Raw genomic sequence first — 12330 nt, 5'->3', positions numbered from 1 at the left:
AATCACATCGTATTGCATTGTGAGGAATTGAATCGCCATCAAATACATATCAAATCACATCGTTTCGAGAAAAGGGGTGAATTGTATTGCGTCATATGGTCAATATCATCATGTATTGCCATATGTATCATATCGCTGGTAGTGTATCGATTAAGATATTAAGAAATTAAGATAAAGCGAAATAAAACAAAGAACCGACGAAGCAGCTTGTCGGATCAATGCTTCATTGCTTCAAGCTTCAACGAAGAGGGGTTCTGTAATCAACGTAGAGACATGATCATTTTCCCGACAAACACCCACAAAAACAACGGCCACTCTGAAGGACCGATAAGGGAATCGTTAAGCAAAAAGGCTGTTGATGTCGGTGGATCGACTCATTTCTTAACAATACTTGAAAAGCACTGGTTCTCGATACCAACCCTAAACATCGTGCAAGATTAATGTAGAGTGTAATGTAAATTGTGCACCAGAAGTCATGTAGTAAAAGCTAGCACAAGCTAACGGCTAATGAAATGCTGACCACTCCTAAGATTTACACAGGAGTAAAATAATGAGCTAAAATTCTCAGCTGTTGCACTTAAAAACTAACAGAAGTGTTAGACGGGTAGCAGAAATAAATTAATGAATTACAACCTTGCATTAATTTGAAGAGCGCCGTTCAATCTGGTCACCAAGGAGGCAGTCTTCACTCGTCTGTTTGAAAAAGAATGCATACAGTATGGAAATACTGAGTTGAGTGGTTTTTGTCAAGGTCTATGGAAACGTATGGCTTGTCAAGCAGCAGAAAAACATAAAAGGGCAGCTGAACTGATTGCAGCAGCTCTCTGCTTACTCCTGCTATTTTTCCAATTTGAAAGTGTATTTCTGAAAATTCTGGGCCTGGTGTCTCCCACCTTTGGACCACAGTGTCACCATTATAGTGACAGTGCATAATAATTATCATGCAAACAAACAAACAAAAAACCCTGATTTTCACCTTTTTTTAGTCTGGTCTTGAATTGGACAAGTGACAGTTGGACTGCATTTTTATAGTGCTTTTCCATCTGATGCACATGTTCAAATGACTACAATTGATATTGAGAACATCAGTACTTTTGACAAGAATGTGTGTATTGTTTCATTCTAAAATCCGTTGTCCTTTTTAGTGAGTATGTGTGCTTGTGCGCAAGTGCACATACAAAATAAGACTCTTCTTTCTAATTCTACTAAAGTCTCAGTAGCATTACATGTTTACTACTTGGGCATCATGCTGAGATGGTGAATGACGGTGGGATAGACCTCATGTTGTCATGAGCCAGGTCAGACGCAATGCATTGAGTGACAGTGTAACACCATTAAAATAGTAGCCACAACACCACATGCTCAGACCTCAGACTTCTAACAGTTCCTCCTTCTTGGGTTCCTTTACTGTTTTTGGAGCTCTTCTGGAATGTGATATAAAGTAAGTTTTCCATATTTTATGTGGATTTAAAAACACATAGGAAGGCAAAGAGATGGTGATGTCTGTAGCAAATGACTAAATTATTGACATTTGCCATCTATATTATAATAGCCAAGTGGCCTTTGATCACTGACAAACTAGGGAGAGCTGAGGTGCCATTTGGTATGCTTATGTGTTTTAGGTCAAGGATGAACACCACCAAAACGGAATGTTGATAATATTTTTAGAGAAACTATGGATATTAGCTAACAACACTGAACAATGGATGTTGATATTTGCATTGTGGACTCGCATGTGAATCCAGCAGGATGCAGTAAATTGTCAATATTTTAAAAGTGTGCATGTGTGCATTATTATATTGACTAAGTTCATTGTAAGTACATAATTGTAAATATGTTGTAAATACATGAACGACACAAGAAAGTGAAAACACGTGTTTTGTGGACTTGGAGAAGGCGTATGATCGGTTGTGGGACGTGCTGCGCGAGTATGGAGTGAGGGTTCACGTCTCAGGGCCATCCAATATCTGTACTCACAAAGTGAGAGCTGTGTTCGGGTGTTTGGCAGTAAGACAAACTCGTTTTCAGTGGGTGTTGGCCTCCAGCAGGGCTGTGCCTTGTCACCAATCCTGTTTGTGATATTCCTTGACAGGATATTTAGGCAAAGTTGGGGGAGTATGGTTTCCAGTTTGGTGGGCTCAGGGACTCATCACTGTTTTTTGCAGATTATGTGGTCTTGTTGGCTTCATCGGCCGGTGACCTCCAACACTCACTGGATCGGTTCGCAGCTGAGTTTGAAGCGGCTGGGATGAGGATCAGCACCTCTAAAATTGAGGCCATGGTTCTCAGCAGGAAACCGATGGACTGCCTACCCCTGGCAGGGAATGCGGTCTTGCCTCACGTGAAGGAGTTCAAGTACCTTGGGGTCTTGTTCATGGGTGAGCAGACAATGGAGTGTGAGATTGGCTGGAGAATCGGCGTGGCAGGGGCGGTGTTGCATTCGTTCTGCCGTACTGTTGTGATAAAAAGGGAGCTGAACCAAAAGGCGGAGCTCTCGATCTATTGGTCAATCTTCGTTCCTACTCTCACCTATGGTCATGAGGGTTTGGTCATGACCGAAAGAACTAGATCTCGGGTATAAGCGGCTGAAATTGGCTTCATTCAGAGGTTTGCTTGTGTCTCCCTTAGAGATAGGGTGAAAAGCTCGGTCATCCGCAGGGAACTCGGAGTAGGGCCGCTGTTCCTTCGCGTTGAGAGAAGCCAGCTCTTCCAGGCAGATCCATCTGGGAGGAGACCCAGGACTAGTTAGAGAGATTATATCTCCACACTGGCCTGGGGACACCTCGGTATCCCCCAGTCAGAAGCGGTCAATGTGGCCCAGGAAAGGGAAGTCTGGGGTCCCCTGCTGGAGCTGTTGCCTCCACAACCCTGGTATTATTTATTTTTTCTTGTTAAATTCAACTTTAGATGCACTCTTTCACTATTAATCCACTATTTCATTCACTTGCATTATGAATGTTTTTATAAAGCAAGATAGCTGCATGTGTTGGTGAGACTGTTCAAATATAACATCACGAGCTCGGACCCGGCGCCATGAGGGGGCGTTTGGGGGTGACGCCTCCTCACATCATCAACCTCACCCCCTCGGATGTTAGAGTTATCAAAAAATAAAACTAAAAAAGAAAGAAAAAGAAACGCCTGAACCACAAAAAAGCTTTAAAAAACAGCAGTAGAACGATTCTCCCATTACCGTGCTGGGAGAAGCTTTTTTCCAGCTACTTTTTGGAGTGACGCCGACCGAGGGAGGACTGACGACTTGGTGAGATATCGATCGAACCGCGACAGCGGGCCGACCTGCACGGAGAAGCCGGCCTTCAGGCATCATTCCTGGGCAGACCGAGGCAGGCAGCCGGGGGGATGGAGCAAACCCACTCATTCCGAAATCTCCCACTTTTTGGATATATGCGAAGTCCCAGTTTGCCCAACGGAGGTTAGTTCTGCAGCTTTATCGAAGTGAGGATAAAATAAAAGTAAAACGTGATGTTTCTGCACTGCTGTGAAGGTTTATTGATCGGCTAACGTAGCTTAGCTTTTTAGCACAGTTGATCTGACTGAACGCTTTAATTTGTAGATGGTTCAGTCTTTCTTATTTTTACCAAATAAAGCTACAGCTTTTTTCAGACACCACAAAAGCTCAACTTTAAATAACGTTTTTTTCCGTTTTTTTTTTTTTTTTTTTTTGCCATTTTTTTTCCCTTTTTTATATATAAACTGTTTAGTGTTTCTTTATATTTAAAGAAATATTTTTATTTGTCCCAATCAGGAACATTTGCTGTGCAGACAACCAAACTTCCATTGATGAGCTGAACACCACGAAGTCCAGTCGAAAGAAAACATCTCTGCTCTTCAAAATAGGACAAAAGTGTCTTCAGCAACACCACCAGAGTTCAAAGCTGCAGAAGAGATCTTCATCTTCATCCCAAGAATCCAGCATAACATCACCTGCTTCTAAATAAAAGACTCTTTGAACAGCAACTATTTTATTATTTTTAAAAAAGCTGTTTCATTTTATACTTTAACAATAAATGAACGGATCATTAAAAATGTCCACGAATCAAAGTCAAAAGACATTTGCACAGGTAGAAGCTCTCCACTTATTGTGCTCAAATTCATATTTTAGAAATGACTCTGTCCTGATAACATTAAAGACAATTACATATTTTGACAAAATTACAAGTTGAAATGACTATATAAAAAAAACATCATGAGGTTTATGTCACAGAAATCCTACTTTACAATCACACTGCATTTCCTGTTGCATTTATAATAAACATTTGTATTTATTTAGTGTTTGTTTTTCTGGTTGAAATGAGATACAAATAATCTACCAGACTTTAAAAAATGTACTAGTTTCCATGTTATTTTATTTGTCTAAAAATAAATGTCCAAGGTTCCTTATGTTAAACAAGAAATTATCTAATCTGAAATAACAGGTGGTTTTAATTTACAGATGAAAGGTTTCTAAAGAACCATTTATTGATTTATTTAGCTATTTTAATTACAAGAGTTCTAAACTTTTTTTAACAGTAATCAGAAATTTTGAGGTAACAAACAACAACAACAAAAAAACATTTCCAATTATTTTTCTTCAGAAAACCGCTCTATAAATGAGCGGTCCTGTCACACGTTAATGTTTTGACGCACCTCCGCTCGACAGACTTATCTATTGAGCGGAGGTGCCACGCACCTCATCTCGACAGAACACCGGCTCTGTGTGGTATGCAGGAGATCACTTGACCGAGGGTCTATACGTTCAAATAATAAAAAAATACTGTCATCACTCTTTACTCTTAGTCAGTCTCTTACAACGGTGTAGCCTAAATACACGAGCTTTCCAGAAGCGCACCCAATTCATTACGCACACTCAGAGGCACGTCCCCCCCGGTGCGCACTTTTTTTTGGGGGGGGGGGGGGGTGACCCCGCCCCCTGTGATAAATTCATCACCCCCTTAATATTTTTTTTCTGGCGCTGGGTCTGCACGAGCTTTGTCAGTGATTAATTAGTAACTCTGAGCTCTTAGTCCATGCTGTGTCATTGGTCTATGAACACAGTTTATGCTTTATGTCTAGCTAGATGCAGTGCATAAATTGTTTCCTTTTATTGTCCTCAACTGCAAACAGTTTTGCTTTCCAGCTTTCCATGATATATTTCAATAACATAATAATGGCCTCCCCAGACATGCAGTACCAAAAAAAGTGTTTATGTACTGTGCACATGATATCTGACTAGGGCTAAAACAGTGATGGCTAAAAGCTTGTTCTTACAGATGTTTCACTTAATTTTTGTTCCTTGCAGTTATGACTGGTCTTTAAAACGTGGACCCTGTTTTTGATTAAATTAATTTTCACTTCATAACTTTCATATTTATTGATATAATTGGCATTTGTTTTGCAGCAACATGAAAGCTATGGCCGCGTTATGAAGTAATATCTTCAAAGTTGTACTTTGGCTAAACTAAACACTTCAAAAACTTGAGTAGGCACTCAGATTGCAACATCCATGCCTTAAACATTTGGCTTCAATTCATGCAAATGTTTTCTCTGTGATTGACTCTTACAGTAATAAATTGTTCAGTGTGGCCTTTACATGTCATCAGATATGGCAAAAACTGAACAAGTTTGTCCTCGACTATCATGCAACCCTGTCACAATGTTTAAATCATATGCCTCCTAATTGTTTGAGTTAAACAATTATGACCTTACGTTTGGCCATTCAAGGTCAAAGTTCATGGGGCCAGTGGAAAGGTCAGTGCTTATTATATAACACCTGACTCGAGCTTTGTAATTTGATTGGTGGATTTTGTGTCACATAACATTCATTATTTGTCAATTTGCTGTCACTAGCATGCATTTCTTGGGACTATCCCTGCATATTTCTCCGGTCCCTGCACGTGTCCATGATACTGCGTCGCTACTGACAAATGAACTCATCAAGATTGCATGGCTCTGTTAGCTTCTGCTAAAGCTGCTTCCATGATATAAGGAGGCTAAATCTGTCACAGAGACATCTTTAGCAGCTGTTGAAATCCTATTAGATGAAGAATTGGACAAGGTCATGTAATTTTTCGCTTGAGAGACTAAAGCAGGCATGTGTTTCCACACTTCAGTGCGGAGCTCATCAGCACAGTGGTTCTTGCTGTCGGGAAAGTCGGTATGTGTCGGCGAGTCCTGCAGGCTAGAGTGAACAGCTGGTTCCCACTGCCCTCTTCTTCCTCTTTCTGCTTCAAGAAGTAACACCTAATTTTAAACAAAATATGAAATGATGCAGATCTTTTGAGGTATCATATAAACCAAATAATGAATGTTTTCCATGGATGTTTTTGGACACCTGTTGGAATGATGTGAGCCATCTTTCAGTTCATGCAACTATTCTTACCATTGCACACATAAACATTCATTATGTGTATAAAAGTAGTCATAGGTGTATCCTTTAAAAATCCCTCACAATAGCCTTTCTAAATATGGGCCAAAATTTTAGCTTCTCCCTGTGGCAATGACTTTTAACCAGTTTTTGTCCAAATCAGTGCACTTTGTCCTTGGTTGAGCCTCTGGCATTCTAATAGTTTGGTCCTCCTCAGATCAAAACTCTTCCTGTTCACACATGGATGAATGGACAGACAAACAGAACCGAAAACAATACTTCTGCATGTGCTGCTGGCTTGCGTAGGTGTAAAATGAGTTTTAGGGATGGGACACACACAAAACATAGAATTTTATTCCATACAGATGCAGACACAACACCGGTCACTTTGATGCCACTGCTGATCTCCCGGTCAGATTGAAAATTGATTCAGACTACAGGCCATGGATAAATAAATGGGTTGCATTTATATTGCGCTTTTCCATCTGCATCAGACACTCAAAGCGCTTTACAATAATGCCTCACATTCACCCCGATGTCAGGGTGCTGCCACACAAGGCACTCTCTCCACACCGGGAGCAACTAGGGGATTAAGGACCTTGCCCAAGGGCCCTTAGTGATTTTCCGGTGAGGCTGGGATTTGAACCGAGGATCCTCTATTCTTAAGCTCAACAGCTTAACCACTAGACCATCACCTCCCCTAATAAATATGAAATGTCATATGTCATATAGCTTATGATGGGAACAGTTTTTTTTTCATTGTTTATTAATTTTATCAGGTGAATACAATTCAAATAAAATCAGCATTGAGTTATTTAGTTTTCAAAACATTTGTAAAGCATCTTTGTAAACTGCAAAGTCTTCAAAATAAATCCACAGCAATAATGTAGTTATGCCTTAGGAGTCCGGTAACACATCACATGGCGAGAGTGAACAAAGGAAAAAAGTCGCAAAGTCACAAATAGTTGAGAAAAGATGAATGATCTGTAGCAGGATCAGGAAGAATATAATATGTGTTTTAGGATATTTGAAACTATCACTTGTGGACAATGTTACCGCGAAGAAGGGCACCACCTATTTGAAGCATGGGTACTTTAATGTAAACATTCATTAATTAATCAGTCTCAATTTAATTACTCAGTCTCAGTCTTTCAGTTGTACCTTCTGCAGGTCAGATCCGACGCCCTCTGTAAAACCATACAAAATCACAGACAACTTCACACATTTAAGGTATTTATTTAGCTCAGGCAGGAGTTAAATAACAGGACATATCACAGTAAGCAATTTGATGATGATGAAATTCAATGAGCAATGATTATATGACGTTCAAATGATTGGGTTTAGTAGCGGGAGTTTAGGAATGAATTTCGTCCGAATCAGCAGGGAATTTACCTTAGTATTTATTAACGGGAGATATTGTTAATACTGGTGGATAGAGTTAATTAAAGCCACTCTGTTTTTATCTGACACCTAGCCCAGTCTTACATTGGAGGTGCTGTGCAGATCGGTCTCTGTAGGTCAGGTGCTGGAATCGTCTCGTTTTCAGTCGATGATACGTCCGTCACACAGCTGCTTCAGGGACCTTGACAAAGAGACTCTGCCGGTCAACCTGCACGGTTTTGTTGGTTACTGGGGATGCTTTCCGTTGTTATGCTGTGACTTGCAGCGGCGGTTCAAATCGCTGTTGATGTCTCAGCTGACCCGGATGTTTTTATCTCAGCAGCGCCTTTGAGTGCCTTTATTCTCTATCCAAAAAAAATCAAAAATTCGGCTTTTGTTGTCATCTGTGAAAGCCCGGTCAAATCGAAAACTCAATACAAAAATAGTTGACTTTGTGAGAAAAATGTTCACGAGAGGAATTTGGAGTTTAAGAAGAAAAGTGTTTCAATTTGAAAAATCGTCAAAGGAAGTTAAATGCGCCTGCGCGTTTAACTTTACAAAAGTTGAAAAAGTTATTTGTAGAAAAAGGAAAAAGTAATTTCTTGTTGGCACGCACAAACAAGAAATATGTTTTAAACAGCACGTGGTTGTTGAGTCATAAATCTTAACGGTTGAGGCGGCGTCTGGACCCAAGAAGAGGTCGGCGCATAAGAGAGAAGCAGGCAAGAGGAAGTAAGAGCCAAGAGCACGATTCCCTGGGAACGCCTGCTTTTAACGTGTTTAAAGCTCCACCCCCAAGAATTCTGGGTACTGTAGCTTTCTTATTCATTCCTTTGTCTAGTTTGTCTAGCATCTGTTATTCTTAAATTCCCACTTACAAACCAAGCAAGTCCTGTATTGCAAACTCTAGTAAACAAGGTTTTCTGTGGAGATACCACACAACACAATTATATGAAAAACCCACTTGATAAACTTCCTACAGTCTAAAAAATACAAAATACCAGATATATATAAATCTCACGTGTAAGGTTAAACGGTCACATGTTGTTTCTTTTTCTTTTCTTTTTTTCTGTTACAACAATAAAATGCACCTTTTAAATGTGGTTACACTTTAACACTGCACGAATTGGTCACATGCCCTTCCCCAATTCGTCCAACAGGGGTCACTCTTGTTCCATGGACTGGAAGGGACTGGGTTTTGGATTTCATCACAAAATGTGAACTCAATTTGGGGTCGATTTTGACCAGAAAAACTGGACTGTGATCAACAAGTTGATGGCAATTCTTCAGTGAGATGTACTTAGTGGAATCTTGTTGTAAAGACATATTTCTAGGTGTTTTGGGGGCAGATATGTCTTTCTATGGTCTGTTTTTTTTTTTTTATGAGAGAGGAGCTGGCCCATCTGGTTTGGGATCTTGATAAGGGATTCACACTCTTGTGAGGAATGCACTTTTAAATCCTGGAAAGGGTGGGGGTTTATGACACCGAGCATTCCTGTGTTGGCTCGGGGGGTCTCCTTTTGACACCTGGAGATATACCAGGCCTTGTTGGGTTGAATTTCTTCTTTTCAAGAAATTTCATGACCTCTGCTTGATGCAAACTTAGGACGTTGAATGTTGGTACAGCTTTCCTTTACACATCCTGCACTTTTCCCATCACCAAAAAGTCTGTGAATGAAGAGTGCAAAAAAGAATGAAACAAAACCAAAACTAGCAAAAGAAAAACAAAGCGAAGGTTGAACTTGACAATTTAAACGGACGCTTCACCTACCTTGTGTGTCATACATCACACTGACAAAGTGAGGAACCTTGGGGTAATTTTTGATCCTACGTTGTCCTTTGACCTCCACCTTAGGGACATTACGAGGACTGCTTTCTTCCACCTGCGATAGTGAAGATTCGTCCCATCCTGTCTATGGTTGATGCTGAGACCCTGATTCATGCATGTCTTTCTCCTAGATTGGACTACTGCGATGTTCTATTTTCTGGTTTAATGCAGTCCAGCATTAGGGCTCTCCAATTAGTTCAGAATGCTGCTCTCAGACTTTTGACATGAAGCAGAAAGTTTGACCACATTTCACCCATTTTGGCGTCTCTTCACTGGCTTCCTGTCACTGTGAGATCAGATTTCAAGGTTCTGCTACTAGCCTATAAAACTGTTCATGGACTGGCACCTCCCTACCTAGCTGACCTAATTAAACCTACGTACCGGCCCATGGCTCTGCATTTTCAGGGTGCAGGACTACTTTGTGTCCTGAGAGTGAATAAAAAATCTGCGGTTCACAGAGCTGATGAGCTGATTCTGAGCTGATTCTGTTTTTTCTGTCTGTTTGAGGTGTGGCTCCATACAGAGATGGGTGTGGTGTCTACCTCTGCAACCCACCTGTCCTGTGCACTGGCAAACTTTCCTTTATATTTGTTTTAGAAATTTTTTTCAATTGTGTCGTTAACATGGCCCAAGCAGAGGGTCACCCCTTTGAGTCTGGTCTGCTTGAGGTTTCTTCCTCAAATCATCAGAGGGAGTTTTTCCTTCCCACTGTCGCCTGTGTGCTTGCTCTTGGGTAAGGTTAGACCTTACTTGTGTGAAGTGCCTTGAGGAAACTTTGTTGTGATTTGGTGCCATATAAATGAAAAAATGAAGATGAATGAAATGAAACAAAATCAGAACGAAACATTCACGATGATGTGACAGACAGCGTGTATGAGACCAAGCACAGCCAGCCTCTTCATCATGTCCACAGCACCTGCTGGTGCGGGAATTGATTGTCTTGACAACAGTCACAAACAGCTGGAACATGCGTAAATAGTTAAAGTAGTTGATAAAACATTCTTGCCGCTATTGTTTCTGTATAAGAATGTTGCTTTTCGTCCTACACATGGAAGAGTCATCAGCGATACAAGGATATTATGTGCAGTTCGTTGGATCTTTAGTTAATGATCCATTCAGATATCGTCAATGTTCGTGCAAGATGTCTGACTTGGGAGGTTGGATGAAGTTGGACGACAATCAAACAGAACGCTGATGGCAGGAACTACGCAAATGACGAGGAACAGAAAGCAAGACAGAAAGCAAAATGAAAATGCGGACGAATTGAGGTTGTCGTTGGGATTCGTTCACATTTTTCAACAGCGAAGCGCCAGCTACAGGAACAAAACTGGATGAAGGTTAAACGATGCTTTCGAAAGTCAACATTAGTCCGGATTTCTTGTTTTTTTTTGTTTTGTTTTTTTCTTCAGTGTCCTTCATAAGTGCTTAGAATTCCCATTTCATTACCAACCTCAGCTGTGACTGAGGCTGTTGCACCTGTAATTAGTATATACACTGACCTGGTGTTCACACATGAGAAATGTTTCTTTACTTTTCATGTAGTTGTTCTGTAGGTGTAACAGTTAAGCTGCTGACTTGAGTGGGTCTGCACTGCATTAATACGGTGCATCTGGAAAATATTCACAGCACTTTACTTCAGCGCTTCACATCTCAAGGATGATCCGTGGAAACAGGATGTACCTGAGCTCAAGTTTGCGCTTCATGACAGACTGTGAATACATGTGACTTCTTAGGTTTTTTTTTTTTTTTTTTTTTATAAATTTGCAAAAATCAAGAAAATGCATATGTGTTTTGTCACAGTTTCATTATGGGGTATTTTGTGTAGAATTTTGAGGAAAAATGTATTTCATCTATTTTGGAATAAGGCTGTAACATAACAAAATGTTGATAACATGTAACACTGTGAATACTTTCTGGATGAGCTGTATGTGTGTAGTGATGGAATGCATATGTTCAGGACAAAGAAAAAGGACAGTTGCCTTTGGTTTCAGGGTAGGAATATAAGCGGTAAAGGTTTTCAATAGTATAACGAGATAAACCTTGTATGTGCTGGTCAGCTCTTCTCTGAGTGAATCCTGACAACAGAGTGCCGCCTCCTCTCATCTGCTCTCAGTTAGTAACATCTTGAACACTGCAGTGCAGCGTGCTCCCCTGTCATAAAACACACAACTCCTCTCTCTCTCTCTCGCTTCTCTTTCTTCTCTCCTCTCTCTCTCTCTCTCTCTCTCTCTCTCTCTCTCTCTCTCTCTCTCTCTCTCTCTCTCTCTCTCTCGCTCTCTTGCTCTCTCGCGCTCTCGCTCTGCTTTTTTTTCTGGCACAGAGGGTGGAAGATGTTTTTCTCACTTTTCTCTCATCCTCAACCACGGAAAAAGCAGCACGTGTCCAGCTGCATCTTGATCCGGACATGGAATCGTTAAATATTTTGAAAAATGAATGTCTCAATGGCATCGTTCTTGTCTGGTTCCGTCTGTGTATGTGTGTGTGTGTTTTTTATGTCTGCACACGACTGTGTGAAATATCTCAGGCTGCCGAGATCTTCCTTTGAGTCTGCCGCTGAACATCAGTTCTCTGACTGCTCACAACATTGGCCTTGCAAAGCATCAGTGGCAAAATAGTGGCCAAGGTTGCCTCAGAATACCCAACTTTCCTTCAAGAGCAATAGTCCAGATCTGGTGCTGGTTGCTTTTCATCAGATAGATGTTTGAGTAGAGACCATGGGTCTAATGACTATTAACCTTTGCAGCAACAATTACTGGCCCTG

General features: G+C 40.7%; 1 protein-coding gene across 1 annotated transcript in view; it reads left to right on the top strand.

Moving 5' to 3' along the window:
- Positions 1–12330, top strand: part of mpp7a (membrane protein, palmitoylated 7a (MAGUK p55 subfamily member 7)) — an 866557-nt gene that overhangs the window by 468570 nt on the left and 385657 nt on the right.

This window comes from Thalassophryne amazonica, chromosome 1 (assembly GCF_902500255.1).
Source record: "Thalassophryne amazonica chromosome 1, fThaAma1.1, whole genome shotgun sequence".
NCBI lineage: Eukaryota > Metazoa > Chordata > Actinopteri > Batrachoidiformes > Batrachoididae > Thalassophryne > Thalassophryne amazonica.
Note: the sequence above shows the minus strand (reverse complement) of the source record. Positions and strands in the feature narration are given on the sequence as shown.